We start from the raw sequence: 19,861 nt of genomic DNA on the forward strand, positions 1-19,861 counted from the left end.
GTTCAAACAATAATCTAAAACTTACAAGCAACCAACACCTTTTAAACCAAGTTAAATCTCATCGTAGGTTAAACCTTAATGACAAAAATATACCCAATATTTGGGGAATGAGATCACGAGTGTTTACAGTTGTGGCAGTGTGTGTTTCTATAAAATTAATAAATGTCATTATTTTAATGTGAATGTGTCCGGAGGTGTGTTAAAACATTAGTTTCAACCAAAAATAACGAGCTGAGAATGTTTAATGTTCTTATACTTATTTATACTTTTGTTTTCTTATTTTTACTATTTTGTATTGTTATTTTATTGTCTTGTCATTTATCATGTTTCCATGTGTGTGTTTGTTCAGATATTTACAGGTTTTGAATTATTTTTTTGGGCGGAAATTGAATTGTATATCCTTTAAAAAACAAAAAAAACAATCCTTAAATAAATCTTTATGTTATAGTGCTAACAAATATACATAAATCTTGTATAGAGTATAGAAATTTCGATTTAATGTGAGGCAATAATCTTGCAAAGAAAAACATTAAGTTAGTTATGGTGTTTCATAGTTAGTTTTTAAGAAAATTGAATTTTTGGCTTTAATACAATACAATACATGTAGAAAATGACAAAAGGTCAACTTTGTGTTGATATATAATAACATACATGGACATTAATATATTTTCTAATTTATCGAATTTCTTAGATTTTTATTTAATTAAATTGTATAAACTTTTAAACCATTAGCAATTAAAGAGATCGTCATAAACGTCTACATATGCCTTTATCCGACGATCATCTATCAACGAGATGACTGATCAGTTTAACATAAGCTTCATTTGCGTGATGAAGTGAAATGAGTAACAAACAATTAACGAAGAATTGCTATACACAACCTCTCTATTGTCAAGGAATGGAAATGAATGATTCAAATGAAGAGGAGAGTGAAAAACGCCTACTATATCACTGACACGAATTGGAGAGAAGACGAGCGATTACCAGGTGTTTTTCTTAAATTCGTGTTCAATAACTAAGTGATAATCAGGGAAACCAAAATATGCAAATGCATGTTTTTTTTGGTGAGTCTAATGAGTACATGGATAAGATATTTACACGTTTCAGAACTATTTAAAAATTTTAGCATCGATTTGTTAGTGCATATTTTTACATATTTTACCCTTAAATGCATATTTTTGCATATATTTGTTTTAAGAGCATATTTATGTCATATTTTGGCGTTTTTAGAGCATATTTTACTGTTTAATAGCATATTTTGACTATATCAAAAACAAATTTTGTATTACTTACTTCTCGCTGTTGTGTTACAGGTTTTTACTTCCTTTGTTTAAAATTCAAAATTGAAAAATAGATTTTTTGATATGAAATAAGCCCTATTTTAATATTCAAACTTAACCGTTCTAAGTGTTAAAGAAATATTATCTTTTAAATTTGCTCCATTAACATCAGTTGATGTCCAAAGAACATTTTCTATTAATAAAAATGTTTTCAGATCCAATAGACAACGGTTTTTATTTGAAAATTTAAGTCAATATTTTGTAATTGATTGCAATAATAACCTAAATTGAAGAGGTGACTTTATATTTATATAAAATATCTTAAAAAAATACCTCTCGAGGCCTTTTCATAGCATAAGTTCCTATTGTTTTTATATTGTATTTACTTTTTGTTATCCTTGTTTTAATTGATAATATTTTTGTTTCTTTTATGTTACTTTACCTTTTTAGAAATGAATTGTATTGATTTTTTTAAATAAAAGTATATTTTTTTGTTAAAAATTATGTAAAAGTTTGTTTTTTAAGAGCATATTTTTTAAATTTTAAGAGCATATTTTAAAGTTTTTACTGCATATTTTAAGTGCTTAAAACGCTTTTTTTAGAGCATATTTCCGGTTTCCCTGGTGATAATAAATGACAGATATGTACTAGAGTGTTAATAGAATTAAATTAAATTTTTTGAAATGTTGAAATACCACCAAAAAAAATTTAGCTTGTTCTAAGAAGGCCAGTGCCGACTTTCGATTTAGTTTTGAGGTGCATTTACAAGGGGAAAAAATGCTTTTAAATTTTTGATAAATCGAAAAAATTTAGGTATTTGAAAAATAATTGTGTCCTCTGTAATCCACATCTATATAAATATTTTCATAACAAAAGGACGTCAAACAATACAATTATAATTATTGTTTGAAAGTAAAAAAATGGAATTCCCATGGATTGAAAAGCAATGATAGTTTTTCTATAACGATTAACATATTTTGGTTGAGATCAACATGGCCCTAGGATTCTTACTGACCAGAGAATTTTGGTATTGAATTTGGTTTTTGTAACCAATATTTTCATTTTAAATTATTTTAAAGTAAATTTGCATCACATCCGAATATATCACTCTTACTTGTATTTTTGTATTGTTGTGGTTTAAAGGACTCCCCGTCGTGGTTGAGTAAATGCTCGCATAAATGGGCAGACCAACCAACCAACTAACCAACAAACCATTTAACCAGGTAAACAATAACAAAAAGCATACATTTCCACTATATAAATTTTAAACAAACAAAGTAGGATTAAACATGAACTAAAAAAACACTCTTTCGCTCTGGTAATGCATGATTATGAAAACATGTAAATTTCATTTTGTTAAATGTTAGAGATGAGTGCGTGACTGCCAGTGAATCACTCACGAATGTGATTGTGTGTCATTTGGTATTAAGCTGCAACATTGACAGTTTGCGTCAGAAATGTTAACAAGTTTCACAGAGTAATTATAATAAATAAGCTTCAGTTAAATTAAAAAAAATTTACTTTCTCTAAATTAAAATTTGAGTTTTTTCAAAATTGGTCAAGTTCAAATCCCAGCTACGGATGATGTAAGAGAAATATTTTTCTAATTTCTATTGGCATACAATATTTTTGTAATTGTACATATATGTATACTTAATAAAATTATAAAGAGCATTTCTGATGTCATTAGAATACATTTAGCAATTTATAACAATATATTTGAAATTTGAGTTCTGAAAATGGTACCAAAATTGCACTTTTTGTAATAGTTAAATGTTAGTCTGCTTAAACAAATATTCATATCGCAGCTTTTGTAAATCTTGGGAAGTTAGTCTTTTAATAACTCGAACATTTTTCAAGATAATTTTTAGTTTTATAACTTTTAGAAAGATAATTCTATTTAGATTACGATTTCATTATAATAAATTTTCAAATTCACTAATCTGACGCCAAGTTCTCTTAATTCGAAACAATTATTTTAAATTTTGAACAATTTGCTTCATTCTTAAGCATGTACGATCCTGCTTAAAACATGCTCCCACTTGCTCATCTCTATTAAATGTACATTTGTGTATTTGTTTTTGCCTAGGCCATTATTGATGACGAGAATAAGTTTTTGCTGAGCTGAATTCAGTCAACTACATTTTTCCTGTTGGCAGAAACCACTAAATAAATAAAAAAATACAATTGCAAACAAGGCTGCCAACACATACCAGTGTACCGGATTGCTGTTTATTTAACCACTAATTTATAATTATGTTTAACCAAAATTAAGTTTTCGTTTAAATATTTTTTGAACTTAAAGCGTAAGAATAGAACTGACTTAAAAGCAACTTAATGAATTTATATAGAGCTGACATGATGACCAAAAAGAGTAATTTTTGTAAAATGTATAATACATTTTAAATAAATGCACAGCGTGAGGTACATGGTAATGTAGTTTTCATTGTAATAATAATATATTGATCATATTTTCTCAGTTTCATTTAAAAAATGCGAAGCAAACATTTGTATATACTTAACATCATAGGCCCGCTTGTTTTGGCTATTACAGTGATGCTGAATTATATTCAGTGTTGAAGAAGGTCGTAGCGGTCCAGAAAATACACTACATTCATCTAAGCGAAGCGAAGCTTTGAGGCATACATATAAACCATATAAACACTATGGTTAATTTAACAGGAGACAAAAAAAGACATCACAAACCATGAAATTGCGTATTTTATCTACCTTTTCCCCATATATACACTTCAAACCGTTTGCAAACATTTTGTAAAAATTTCGAGTCAGAACTTGTCAAAAGCAGGGGTCTAATTACCGTTTTCGATATCGAATGAACTATCGAACAAAAATAAAGTACGATACCTATCGAGTTGCTGCATGATGGCATTCGATTGCTATCGAATCGAGTTTTAATACTAATTGTAAAAGATTTTATTAAATTTGTAAAAGAGTCGCATCATATGTTTACATAAAATAAAAACAAAACAAAATACAAGTAATGTAAGTAGAAATTAGAAGTTTTGCAATTTTAAATAAAAACTATGAATTTTATAGAAAATGGATCAACAAATATTGATGCTTTCATATTTATCTTCGTCGGAGTCAGAAGATGAACATGGTTTGATGCGTATTAGGAAACAAATGCGGGATAAGAGCGACGTTCTATCATTGCCAACAAAGGTGTAAGTAAAAATTTTGTATTTTAAATCAAATAAATTATTGATTATTTTTTTTTTAGATTTAAACAGCGGTTCAGATTGTCAAAGGCGGTATTTAATTATGTCTTATCGCAACTTAATTTTTCTGGGCACATGTCAACGGCAGTGCCACCAATGTTGCAGTTGGCCGCAACAATTTCGCTTCATGCTAGTGGCTCTTTTCAATATGCAGTTGGTAATGATTACCTCATTGTTATGTCCCAAAGCACTATTAGCAAAATGGTCACAAGGGTGGCCAAGGAAATGGAGGTAAAGCTATGTCAAAATTTTATAAAATTTTATCCAGAGCAATCCAATGAATGTATGGAAACTTTTTGAGGAAATATAAGATCCCTGGAGGTTTGTGTTTATGAGTTATTCGTTTTTATTTATTTAATGTTGTATTCGTCTTTATTCAGTTATAGGCTGCATAGATGACACTCACATAGGTCTTCAAAAGCCTTCCGATAACGAACACATGTTTTTTAATAGAAAAGGTTTTCACAGCCTAAACTCTATGGTGGTAAGTTTCTTAAAAATATGTTGCTTAATTAATTCATATGAAAACTTACATATTAGATTTGTGATCATGAATATAAGCTTCTGGCTATTAATTCCAAGTATGGTGGTGCAGCACACGACTCTTTTGTATGGAAACATTCGAATGAAAGTGATTTGTTGGAAGATCTTAACAACAGTAAAAAACTAAAAAATTCTTGGCTTTTGGGTAAGTTAAACGCAAATATTTACGTGCTTTTACACCAGTACATATTCCTTTGCTTTGATTTTAGGGGACTCCGGCTACCCTTTAGAGCCATGGTGTATAACACCATATAGGAATCCCGCTGAAGGGTCAATGGAATCTCATTTCAATGAGGTTCACTCAAAAGCTAGATGCATTGTTGAAAGATCTATTGGAATTTTCAAAGCCCGGTGGAAAGTTCTTTCTAATGATAAAAGAAGTCGCTACTGCCTACATAATATTTGCATAAAATTCAAAGTGGATCAGTACACTAAAATTAGTGTTATTGAATCTACCCAAATTGAGGAGCTGAAACAAATGTATCGAGAATTGGCAGTAAAATTCGAGACCATATAAAATTTTCATTATTAAATAATATATAAGTACCATCTAAAAAGAAAATTATAATTAAATCATTTAACATAAATTGAATTGTTTATTAAAAATAAAAAGAAATTAGCACTATCTAGTTATTCATTTAATTTGTACTTTTGTTAACAGTAACGTAAACATAAATAGTCTCCATGTCTTAAATAATATACGCAAAAGGCACTACTAAATAGTTAAAAGTTATCCTTTTTACGTCTTCTGTTTTAGGATTTCCAGTTCAATTGTTTTTATTTCATGTTCAATCTTTTTTATTTTCATATTTTCAGCATGCTATTTTTCTGTTATTCTGAGTGAACGTTCCTTTATTTCAATTAAACGATCAAGCTTAGAAGCCATGATCATTTGATGCTCTTCAAATTTCGAAATGTTGGATTTTAAAAGTTCCAATTTCGTTGCTGCTTTCGTAGAGCATTTAGTTGGTCTTGTTAATTTCAATGTGTTGTCTTCTTCATTTTTCTGTTCACTATTGACTTCCGATGTTAAAGTTGTATCGACTAGAGACTGAAAAGATTCATCTGCATCATTACAATTTCCGTTTGTGTTATTAGCTGATCCGAATGAGTTTACAGTTGTCATACCATCAACGGCTACCCCAATGCCGGCAGCCTATAGGATTTGTTCTTCAGCAGAAGACAATGGGATTTCCTCGTAGGGTCCCCCTCCAGTTTTCTTTTTTGATTCTTTGTTGAAGGATACCTTCTTCTTCACACTGATTTTTTGATCCGTGTAACCCTTTATTACAAACACACATGAACAAAATCTTTAAGCAACGAATCATACAGAAACTAACGTGATACATACCTTACGCCACAGCTTTGAATTTTTAATTGGTGGGCCAAACGTATTTAAGCGCACTGTAAGTATTTCCCACAACCTATTTGCAACGGCTCTCCCTTGTCCACAATTTGGCAGATGGTTTTTTGCTAAATTGGAGTGTTCAGACATAAACTCTGCCAATATTTCTTTTTGTTTTAAATTTATATTTTTCACACTTGAATTGTGTGTATATACCAAAATTTTTAAGTGATTTAAGCACGTTAAAGTGATTTTCGGAAGCGGGTCTATATGGGAGCTATAACTAATTATGGACCGATCGTAACAAAATTTGGTGACATGAATTTTATATATATAAAACTTATTTGGAGTGAAATCTGTGTAGATACATATATAAAATAAACAGTTATGACCGATAAATTCCAATTTCGAGAGGACATTTGTATGGGGGCTAGGTGAAATAATGGTCCGATTTCACTATGGTGGTGTAGGGTATAAAAATCATTATTGTTCTAAGCAGTTTGACATTGAAAAGCATCAAAATAAATAAATTAGAGACTTGAGTAAAATTTTTTAAAATTGCAAAGACTTGGTTATACTTTTAAATTATTTAACGACAAAATATAAAAAAAAATGTTTGTTTGGATTTGTATAAATAATATGAATTTTAATAGATGATGCTCACAGTGAACTAATATCATCACAAAAGAATGTTGCAGAGTTGCTGTAGGAATAATACGAAAATGCATTCTATTCTGCCATCTGTATAAATAAATCCTTTTTTCTCTATTCTTAGAAAGATGAAATATTAAATAAATTTTCTCTCTTACAAATTTATTTATTTAATATAATTATTAACCAACATTTTACAAAAATAGTATCATCAAACAAATTATGTTACAACTAAATTGAGTAAAATAAATATATGAAAGGTAAATAAAATAGTCTTTGTATGTATGTAAGCTCATTCGTATGTAGTTAAATGGCTAATGCATATTTATTTGTCTGTGTTTTTATATATGTATGTATATTGTACATTAGGGTAGTCCTTATTTACGATTATAACGTTTTTATTTCAAGTTTCAAGTTTTGGTACAAAGTAGTAATATTTTTCAAAAAATGAGTGCATATTTTTATACCCTATACGCTGATGTTTGTAACGTACAAAAATATTGTCCTAACACCAATCTACAAGTACACCAATCTGCTATGGATCACTTTCTGAGTCGATGTTCGCCGGTCCTTCTGTCTGTCCGTCCGTCCGTTCGTCCATCCGTCCGTCCGTCCGTCCGTCCGTCCGTCCGTCCGTCCCTCCATGTAAACCTTGTGATATAACGACAAGTCGCAATTTTAAAGATTTGGCACAAACTTTTATATTGCCCCAGGAATACGCCTTTTGAGTTTGGTTAGACTCGGTCCATTATTACACCTAGCCACCATTCAACTGCCCTATCTGAAAATAGTTAGTTTTCACCAGAATTTTTTTACTTGGTTTTTATAACCTACACCACCATAGTGGGGAGGGTATAATGAGTTTGTGCAGATGTTTGTAACGCCCAAAAATATTAGCCTAACACCCACCTTAAAGTATACCGATTGACTTAGAATCACTTTCTGAGTCGATTAAACGATGTCCGTCCGTCCGTCTGGTTGGCTGGTCGGCTGGCTGTCCATGTAAGCCTTGTGCGCAGAGTACAGGTCGCAATTTTGAAGATATTTCCATCAAATTTGGCACATATTATGTTTTCGGCCCAAGAAAAAAGCCTATTGAAACTGGCAGAAATCGGTCCATTATTTCACCTAGCCCCCATACAAATGTCCTTCCGAAATTGGACTTTATCGGTCATAAATGTTTAATCTATACATGTATCTCCACAAATTCCTCTCCAAATAAGTTTTATATATACAAAATTCATGTCACCAAATTTTGTTACGATCGGTCGATAATTAGTCATAGCTCCCATATAGACCCGTTTACGAAAGTCACTTTAACGTGCATAAATCGCTTAAAAATGTTGGTATACCCACAAAATTCAACATAGTAAACTTTCATAAATCATACGACCTAATTTCATGGTGATCGGTTCATAATTGGTCATAGCCCCCATATAAGGCCTACTTCCGAAAATCACTCAAAAATATAAATTATTGAAATTTTAAAAGAAAACTGTTTTTGCTCTTTTACTTAGTGTAGGGTATTATATGATCGGGCTTGACCTACCATACTTTCTTACTAGTTTTTTTTTTGGAAAAAGTTAATCGATTTATATTTTATATTTAAACATCTGTGGAAAAATTAAATAAAAAAAACTATTTTAACTTGAATGTGCTAATTTTAGATTTGGCTCGAATTTTCAAAATTTGATTTTTAGATGACGAAAAACAATTTTAGACCTTGGCGAAAATCGGAAAATGAGCATTACCGTAATGTTCATTGTATATATAGTAAATGTACATATAAATACGTTACTTAATAGAATTTATGATATTTTATGAACTTCTTTAATGAAAATCTATATAGGGAAATTCTGACTTTTGCTTTCTCCAAATTTGTTTATAAACTAAACAAAAAATTAATAGTAATAATAATAATTTAAAGCCCACACAACGACAAGCATCTGTAGCATAGTTCAATGAGATAATCTGAACAGTAATAAATTTAGCTACTACAGTTTTAACTTAATGTTCCAGTTTAATTTCATTAAACAATACTGAACATTAGCTATTTTTTTTTAAACTAAGAGAAAATTAATTTAAAACAAGTAAGGGTACTATATTCGGCAGTGCCGAATCTTAAATACCCTCCACCTAAATATAATGGTATAACAACTGAAATAATATCACAATTAGAAGTTAGAAAGACTAGTTTACGCAGACGATATTTTATTCCAAATGTACAAAAAATTGTATCTAATTCAGCAATTTATAACTGAAATTTAAGAATTTATATACTTAATAATAAGTTAATACGTTTGGATCAACATTTTTCCCTTTTAACCTCAAGTGAAGAAACAGAGTATAAAAAAGGGTATACAAATATATTTAGACAAATTTCAAAATATTTGGTTGTGGGACTTATGTGGGAGCTATGACCTATTACGATTCGATTGTCATAAAATATTTTAAAGTGATTTTTATGGATTTATATGAGAGCTGTGGCCAATATGTGGGAGCTATGCCGAATTATGGACCAATATTTAAAAAATCTTATAGTACGATTCTTGGATACAAATTACTGATTGTTGTAAAATTTTGATTCAGTACAGATTTTTTTGGATATTTGTGCAGGTTAATGTGTTTTCCTGAAGTGGTTCTTATATGGAGGCTATGACCAATTATGGGCCTCTCATCATAAAATTTGATACATCGATTTTTGTATATATTGAATAAATTTGTTTTGAATTTCAATCTGATAACTATATTTGTAAGAGATTTATTAGTACTTAACTGATTTTTGGAAGTGGACCTTATATGGGAGCTATGGTCAAATATGGACCGATATTCACAAAATCCAGTAGTATGATTTCTAAATATAAATTAAGGATTTGTGTGAAATTCTGTTTTGATATTAATATTTTTTAAATATTTATGTAGGTTATTGTGTTTTTCGGAAGTAGTCCTTATATGGGAGCTATAACGAATTATCTGCCGATCTTCATAGAATTAGGTGCAGAGATTTTGGTATATATGGGGATTATTTGCGTCGAATTTCAACTTGATAGCCACATTTATAAGACATTTATGCTTATTTAAGGGATTTTCGGAAGTGTACTTTATATGTGGGCTATGGTCAGATATGGGGCGATCCACAAAATATTTTGTAATAATATTTTTTTTACCACGAAACTTATTTTTGCTAAATTTTCTATGGATAATCATATTCTGTAGGCATTTATAGAGCATATAACCATATTTCGAGAGGAAATTTGTATGGGGGCTAGGAGAAATCATGGACCGATTCTTATAATTTTCACCAGACTTACTCCTTTTATCATAAAAGTAGCGGGTGCAAAATTGTATGATATTAGCTGCAATATATTTACAAAAATGACCAAAAATATGTGAAAATTAGCAATTATTTTTTTGAGGTTGTCCCAGATTTTAATTCATAACTTCGGTTCCACTGTACCGATTTCTCTGATTTTCAATACCAAACTGCTTAGGATAATAATAAACATTTTTCTTGCAACTCTACTTAGTTTGTTTGCGTATTTTGGACGTGAGCGTGTTTTACACGGACGGACAGACGGACAGAGAGACGGACATGGCTCAATCGACTTAGAATTTCATAAGGATCAATAATATATATACTTTGTTGGGTCTCAGATGAATATTTGTCAATGTTACACACGGTATGACAAACTTATATATACCCTTATTCACCACTTTTGGTGGTGGAGGGTATAACTAGATTTTACAATTGAAATTCAAGAAAAGAACAAATGAAAATTACTAAAATTGATGTGTTTATATTTGTCGAATGTTATATTTATACCAGACACCGAAAATAATGGGACCACTTTCATTTCTTTGAGAAGGTGATTTATAAGAGAACATTTTAGGCTACTAATTGAGAGAAACAGAAAAGAATTTATATTTTTTTTTTTCGTAAAGGTCAAATAAATGCTTAAATATTAAATTATCTAAATTTTATTAAAAATCGAAAATTTTATAAAAAAAAATTATAAATTTTGCAAAAAATAGAAAAATGTAAAAATCTAAAATGCTATCGAAAAGTGGAGACAAGAAAAACAAAATATTATGATTTCTTGATAGTATTATTTTTTTTTAAAAGGCGAACAAGTGTCGCGTTCTGGACCGTGGAAATACACATACGATATATGTATATATCATAGTTGGGGGTAGCACACTAAATGTTGATTGAAATCAGCATTGCACTATCACTCAATAAAATTATCAAAAATTTAGTTTGCACTATTTTTCATCAGCTTTAGTCATAATAGTTAATAATAATAATTTTTTCACTATCCCTAAACGAAGATTTTGTGCAAAAATCTACACTGCAATCAATTAGTGCAAATTTTTAACTTGTAATCAAAAAAAAAAAAGCTGCATTAAACATAGTATCAAAAAATTTATTCAAAAGAATACATGGCATTAACATTTGAAAATGATTTTGGGCATATGGTCACCACGGCTGTTTTTGACTAAGCGAATTATGGATATAAATTTTGGGCCACTTTGGCATTGAATTGATGGTATATCACGAATAACACGAACAATGTTTTCCTCCAATGCGTCAATTGTTGCAGGTTTATCAGCATAAAACAGTGACTTCATGTGGTTCTAGAGGAAATGATCAAAGATGTCAAATCGCTCCACCTTGGAGGCCAATGGACTGATCCCTTTCTCGTAATGAAGTTATAGCCAAATTTTGATTTTAATAAATCGAACAACGTCTCGATAAATTTAATTCATATTTTTAAACAAAAACTCATTGATCATGGCTCAGTAACGATCTCCATTGACCGCAACGCGAGCTCCGGCTTCATTTTTGAAGAAATAAGGTCTAATGATGCCACAGCATGTAAACCGCACTAAACGGTGCATTTTCTGGATGTAATGAAGTTTGTAGTAGGCTTTGTTGTGGATTGGTTTTACTCGGAAATTTTATTTATTAAAAAACCAGTTAATACAAAAATGATCCTCATCGCTGCACGCAATTTTTCGATAAAACAGTCATCAATAAGTTGCGCGAATCAATAACTGATTTTAGAAGTACATTATTTAAAATGATTTTCCAGAGTATACTGATCGTAAATGTCAAAAAGTGAGCTCAGTAGGACAGTTCATTTGACAGTTAGCCCTTTCGGAAGTTCTGTCGTCCTTAAAAAACCCTTTGTTATTAAAATTTTGGAAAGCAGAAATAAAATAGTAACGTCTAATTTCCTTGACATTTTGTATAAAAGAAGTACTTGTAAACAATTCTTCAAAAATGTTCAGAGCCGAGACATTCTCAAATTCAAGAGATTTACACTGTACATAGTGCAATAGATCTATTCCTAAAATTAAAATAAGTCATTATCATTTTAGATTCGACAACAAAATCAATCCAAAAATTTCATTTTAAAAATTATGAAAATGCATCCGACTGATTTGAAAGTTTATTCGTTACTAGCAAGCCAATATAATTTCCATTTCCCAAAATCAAAGTAATGAAATATGTATAATAAATTCAATTTATTTTCTCTACTCCATGATACAATAACTGTAGAAGGTAGAATCATTAGGGAGAGTTTTTATCAATATTTAGCCCTATAACGTCAAACTTTGATTTTGATTTTTTTCATATTTTTTTATATTTTCTTTTGCTTAACGTTACAAGATTTGTATAATTGAGAATTTATTTTCTACTGAGTGTACCTTATATGGTTGTGTCATGCTCTACTCTATAAAATATAAGTGAAGACAAATTTCAACCATCAAGTTTTAAAATAAAGGGAGTTTTGGCAAATTCAGAAACAATTTTTGAAAAAGAACCAAGTACATGCAAAAGAATAAATATTTCTCAAGACAGAAAAGAAAGATATTCAAAGCCTATACCTTGATATCAGAGCCGTGGGACCCATTTGACAGATGATTTATTCCAAAGTTAATGATAACCATAACGGACTATAACACATTAAATTTTTAGTAAAAATTAATATACAACAAAATTGCACCACAATATCTCAGAAATTATATGTGATATAGACCTGGCGATCGAACAGAACGATAGATCTAAGAATTTTACCCCCGAAAATGGTCTTAACTCATTTTTGATTTTGTGATATACGTGAAGATAACTTCGGGACGACGATATGACTATTCATTGCTGATTAAATTAATAAATGATAATAGTTAAGCGTTAAATCAATCTGTCATTTTCAGTGATATTTCTTTTCAAAAAACCTACTTGCAATAATTTTTAGATTTTAAAAAAATTTCATTTGATAAAATTAATTTAATCGAAATGTTAAATATTTTTAAATTAAACTATATTATTATAAGTATATGTATGTATCTTGATATAAATACATTCATATAAATACAAAAGCGCATTTTAAATTTACAAATTTTAAAGAACTCTTAATACATTTAACTATTTGTAAACATATGCAATGTGTGTATCCACTTCAAGAATTGTAATGAAATATATCAACTTTTATAAAATTGAAATGACAACATATGACATGAAAAAAAATATCATTTATAGCTGAACAACGTAAACAAACTGGACATATTAAGTAAAAGAAGAAATAACTTAACAACAATTACAACAAAAGAAAAATAAAAAAAAATCAGGGGGAATATTGCACAACTGTTAAACGTACATATGTACATCACTTATATCATATTTAGATAAATTTCCAACACCCATCCAACATAAAACGGACATGCATACGCATGTACAATTTCCAAACAAGATTTTCTTATTTTTTTCTTTTTTCATTGTGTAAAATTTATACTTGAATGTGATGCGATGAAGTAGAAAAATGCACAGAATCGAAGAAATGCAACGGATTGAATTGAAAACATTTCAATAAAGCAAAAAGTGGAAGAAAAAAAAACGAATTAGAAATGTGTAGTAAAAGGAAATCAAAATCCATCGTTGAAGTGGCATTGTTACGAATATTAGCACGCGTTACAATGATGTGCATGTGCTTCCCAGCAGTTAAGAAAGTAGTCAATGTATCCCTTATAGACAGTAATTGTTACTAATATCTGACTCCAGTTTATATATTTTGGGTCCTATTTGTAGTGCTGAGAGAAGTCAAATGGTTACTTTGTACATCCCATGCAATCTAGAGTGAAAACAATCCGCACTTTAGAAAGGATTTATTTTATTCACCAAATTTATTCTATTGGAGAGTTGTCGAAGGAAGGTTTTTTTTAGAGGTAATGGGTATTTCGACTGTCTACGAGATGTATTTTTAACTGACTATTTGAAGACAATCAAGTTAGGTAGCTAACTGAACATAAATGGACCAGTTTTCTACTTGCCTTAATAATTTTCAATAGATGCACAGAGAAAACAGATTTGTAGTGGCAACCGAATGTGTTACAAATCGAATGATTCTGCCTTGGTGATCGAATTTTATAGTTGTGGCTACAAAAGTTTAGAAGAGATAATAAAAGTTTGGTTGTCTCCACCGAAATTCATTATTATTAACTTATTTTCTTTTGCCAAAACCGCAAATTTTGTGTATGCAACCGAATCATACGATTGGGAATAAATTCGGTTGCCACTGCGAATCAGTTTTCTTTGTGAATGATTGCATATTTTCAAAATAAATTCAAGTCCTTCAAAGAACTGTCCCTCAAAACAGCTTATGTGAATGGATTGATTTTCAACATATATTTTCGGCTACATATCGGACGTATGCATCTACATATGTTAGTACTTTAGAGTGTCCCTTGGAATTAAATTTTTTAAAATGTTGAAACTGTACTTGCTGAAAATGTTTAGCTTATTCTAAGAAGGGCAACCCGTGCCGACTTTCGATTTAGTTTTGAGGTGCATTTACAAGGGGAAAAAATGCATTTTTTTCAGTTTTTTTTTTAAATTTTTGCCATTAAATAATTACTTTTGCAATTTAAATTAAAAGAAATGAAATCGTAATTGCCGTTCTAATAAGATATAAAACACAAAAATTGGTTAAAACATGTTAAAGTTCTTCCATTTTCTAGGCCATTAACCTGTCTCAGACCACTATAATAAGAAGTGTAGGAAAAAAATTAACATATTTTGAGAAGCTCATTTTTACTTAAAATATATCCATATTTAATTGTATGTGAGTTTTTGTCTTCTTAGGATACCGTTGACCTATTCCCTGATATAGCCAAAAAAAAACAAGTAAGAAAATATGGTCGGTCAAGCCCTACCATATAATACCCTACACTAAGTAAAAGAGCAAAAACCTTTTTTTTTAAATTTCAATAATTTATATTTTTGAGTGATTTTCGGAAGAGCAAAAACCTTTTTTTTTAAATTTCAATAATTTATATTTTTGAGTGATTTTCGGAAGTGAGCTATGACCAATTATGGACCGATCACCATGAAATTAGGTCGTGTGATTTATGTCTCTATGAAAGTTTACTATGTTGAATTTTGCTAGTATACCAAAATTTTTAAGCGATTTATGCACGTTAAAGTGATTTTCGGAAGCGGGTCTATATGGGAGCTATGACTAATTATGGACCGATCGTAATAAAATTTGGTGACATGAATTTTTTATATATAAAACTTATTTGGAGTGCAATTTGTGTAGATACATTTATAAATTAAACATTTATGACCGATAAAGTCCAATTTCGTAAGGACATTTGTATGGGGGCTAGGTGAAATAATGGACCGATTTCAGCCATTTTCAATAGGCTTACTTACATACTTTATTTCATATTTAACTATAGTTTTATATATATAAAGAAGTAGAGGATATGCGTATCAAAATTCCAAAAAAAAAAAAAATTGGGACACTCAAATGTACATATTCGTTTATTTCTATAAAACTTTAACAACTTTACATTATTCTCAACATACACACTTCTTCTGCACACAAAATATGACTTTGACTTATAAAGTAGTTGCAAGTACATACATATTTATTTGTTAGTACAAGTATTTTCATTGTGAAAAAGGCAAAAAAACTTTTAGTTGTACATGATCGGAATGTGTTTTATAAAATTAGTTGAATCATGTTTTTCATATGAGTTTAATGTCCTTGATATATTTTAAATAAACGCACAATAATACTGATTTTGTTCAACAAAATAGTACTTGATTTTCAATTTAAATATTTACAATAGTTTTGTGTATCATGAGTTGCAGTAAAAAATATATTTTAAATATATACTCTTTTAACTCCAATTTAGTTCTTATAAATTTCGAAAAACTCATGATTTTATTCTCGATTTAAATATTTTTAAATACCAAGAAAATTTACATTAGCACTAAATTTAAATAATCTTATATTTTATTTATATAAAATGTATTAAAACAAAATCGTTTCAAATACATGTGGGAGAGCAGCTTACATAACTTCATAACTATTGCTAATTATATAACTTACTAGCATAACCCGGTGCACTTCGCTACCCCTACCCTAGTAAAATTAAAAAAATATGAATGGAAATACGAAAATAACACATACAAAATTTGAGAATCTCTCAATTACAGTTCACTTGATAGTCGAAAATAACTAACTAATTTTGTATGGGAGATACCACTCCACTGCTCTGATCCCACCCATTTTTAAAGCTTTTATGTAAATATCAAGCTTTACTTTAAGTTTCCTTTATAAGAGAGGGGTCATTCCTACTAAGCCGATCATGCTTAGCTAAACTTCGAACAGGGATGAGGAATAAATTCGTTTTTAGCTAACCTCCTTAGAATGGTAATAAATTGATTGATACAGAGTTTAAATTCTTTTAGAATTATAGTTCTCCAGATATTCAAAATTAATTATTTACTTTGCGCCATAACCACTAATGCAATCCCGACCATTTTCAGCCAATCTGTGTAAAATGGTAAGAGAGCTATGCGGACAAAGTTTGAAAAACATTGCAATTATTACTTTGTATGGGACGTGACTCACATACTTTTCCGATTTTTGGGTGCTATGCCCTCTAATCTAATTCCGTCTATATTCAGCTAAACTCCGCACAGTAATAAGAAATTAATACGCTAAAAGTTTAAACAATTTTACAATTATAGTTCTACAGATATTCGAAATTAATTATATACTTTGTATAGGGTGTGCCACGCCCACTGTTCCAATCCCTAACAATTTCAGCGAAACCTTGAAAATTTATAAAAGAGCCATTTAGACTAAGTTTGAAGAATCTTGCAATTATATTTCACAAAATATTTAGAAATAACTATTTACTTTGTATGGGAGGCGACTCACTATTTTTTCCGACCCGTCCCATTTTTCATTAAACTTCATGCAGTGATAAAAAACCATTGAAAATCGTCACAATTATAAAATAACTATTTACTTATCTACAATTACATATTTACCCCAACAAAATTTGTTTTATAAATCTTTGACAAATTTAAAAATTGTTTATGCATATGGGAGTTAGAAAATAAAAAAAAAAACACCTTCAAAATATATTTATTAAAGCTAATTTAAATTACTAAATTCTTCTTCTTTGTTTTCTATAACAGCTCTCACTTAAAACAGAGCGAAATCAATACTGTTTAATTGTTTCTCTTATTTACAACAACAAATTGGACAAACATGCATTGTTTTGTTTACATTTTAGCTTAAGGTTCACATGTACACGTTTTTGCATATGTATTAGTAACATCTTTAAACGCTTATAACTCCTAAAAAAACTGAACCGACTTCAATAAAATATATATTCTGCACTCCTGTGAAGAAATCTCTTTAAAATGGTATATTTTTTACCCTAATTGAATGTATAGTGAGAGCGTAAAAGGGGTCTAAAGAAATCGACTTGCCTATTAATATTATGATTTGTGTGTGCCGCATATCTAATTAAATGTTTTTTTTTATTTTTCATATTATACCCCAAAGTATCATAAACAAAACTTGTAGGAATAGATTTGCTGTATTCAGAAAATGTCCTCTGTTTATGTAAATTAAAAAAAAAATATTTTAAAATGCGGCCGGAAATAATCATATACATTTCAATACGAAAGGTTACGGTATATATTAGGGTGGCCCTTATATTGGACTTTATTGATTTTCGGTGATACAAAAGAGTAAAATTGACCACATAATTCCCAACACCAAGTAAATGAGCAAAAACATTTTTCTTTTAAAATATCAATAATTTATATTCGTGAGTGATTTTCAGAAGTGGGCCTTATATGGGAGCTATGACCAATTATGGACCGATCACCATGAAATTAGGTCGTGTGATTTATGTCTATATGAAAGTTTACTATGTTGAATTTTGTGAGTATACCAAAATTTTTAAGCGATTTATGCACGTTAAAGTGATTTTCGGTAGCGGGTCTATATGGGCGCTATGAATAATTATGGACCGATCGTAACAAAAATTGGTGACATGAATTTTGTATATATAAAACTTATTTGAAGCGAAATTTGTGTAGATACATATATAAACAAGTAAGAACGTATGGTTGGTCAAGCCCTACACCAAGTAAATGAGCAAGAACATTTTTCTTTTAAAATATCAATAATTTATATTCGTGAGTGATTTTTAGAAGTGGGCCTTATATGGGAGCTATGACCAATTATGGACCGATCACCATGAAATTAGGTCGTGTGATTTATGTCTATATGCAAGTTATTTATGTTGAATTTTGTATATATACCAACATTTTTAAGCGATTTATTCACGTTAAAGTGATTTTCGGAAGCGGGTCTATATGGGAGCTATGACTAATTGTGGACCGATCGTAACAAAAGTTGGTGACATGAATTGTGTATATATAAAACTTATTTGGAGCGAAACTTGTAAAGATACATTGATAAATTAAACATTAATGACCGATAAAGTCCAATTTCGAGGGGACATTTGTATGGGGGCTAGGTGAAATAATGGACTGATTTCAGCTACTTTCAATAGGCATGGTCTTTGGGACGAAAAAATAATATGTACCAAATTTGATCGAAATACCTTAAAAATTGCGACCTGTACTCTGCGCACAAAGTTTACATGGACACCCAGCCAGACGGACGGACGGACATCGTTTAATCGACTCAGAAATCGATTTTAAGTCGATCGGTATACTTTAAGGTGGGTGTTAGACTAGTATTTTTGGGCGTTACAAACATCTGCACAAACGCATTATACCCTCCCCACTATGGTGGTGTAGGGTATAATTAAATGCTGAAAATTTAAGTAAAATCTGATTTTTATTTATTCGAAATTTCGAGATGAAAGTAGCAATATTTTCAAAAAATAAGAAATTATTGGGTATAGGAATTAAAAATGAGGGAGTTTTTCAAATGTTTAGCTTTAATTTTGAAACATTTGTACAATACAAACTTATTAAAAGTATTGGCCATTGGATTCCAATCAAAAAGAACTGCTCATATTTTGAGACCAAGAATATGATGATTTTGGAAAAAAACTGTATCATTATTTATTAAATAAATATATTCTTCTGAATAACTCTATATGAGACTGCATGTAGACTTTATTCCTTGACGGTCACAGTGGTATGAGAATAAAAAAAGATGGAAATAAATCTGTAACTTCTAAACCCTTACGCATGAAATTTCACATACGCAAAGAGGTAGTATAGTCGAATTTGAGTTTTGAATTTGGACCTCACGAGCCCACCAGGAGCGGGACCAGGGGTTCCCAAAGTAGGACACCTCGGGTATGTTCAATTTTTAAAATTATGATTTTTTTTGGGAAAAGTACTTTTATTCTGTTTAAGTTATCTAAAAAAATTCTAAGAGGATGTATAATGAATTTGTACTTTTTGAAAAGCTATCTTTACGCCAAATATTTTAAATATAAAAAAC

The 19,861-nt window shown here is 29.9% G+C and overlaps 1 pseudogene; it reads left to right on the forward strand.

Moving 5' to 3' along the window:
* Positions 1–4,594: 4,594 nt before the first annotated feature.
* LOC135961446 (putative nuclease HARBI1) lies at positions 4,595–5,579 on the forward strand (annotated as a pseudogene).
* The last annotated feature ends 14,282 nt before the right edge of the window (positions 5,580–19,861 follow it).

The sequence above is a fragment of the Calliphora vicina genome, chromosome 5 (assembly GCF_958450345.1).
Source record: "Calliphora vicina chromosome 5, idCalVici1.1, whole genome shotgun sequence".
In the NCBI taxonomy this organism is placed as follows: domain Eukaryota; kingdom Metazoa; phylum Arthropoda; class Insecta; order Diptera; family Calliphoridae; genus Calliphora; species Calliphora vicina.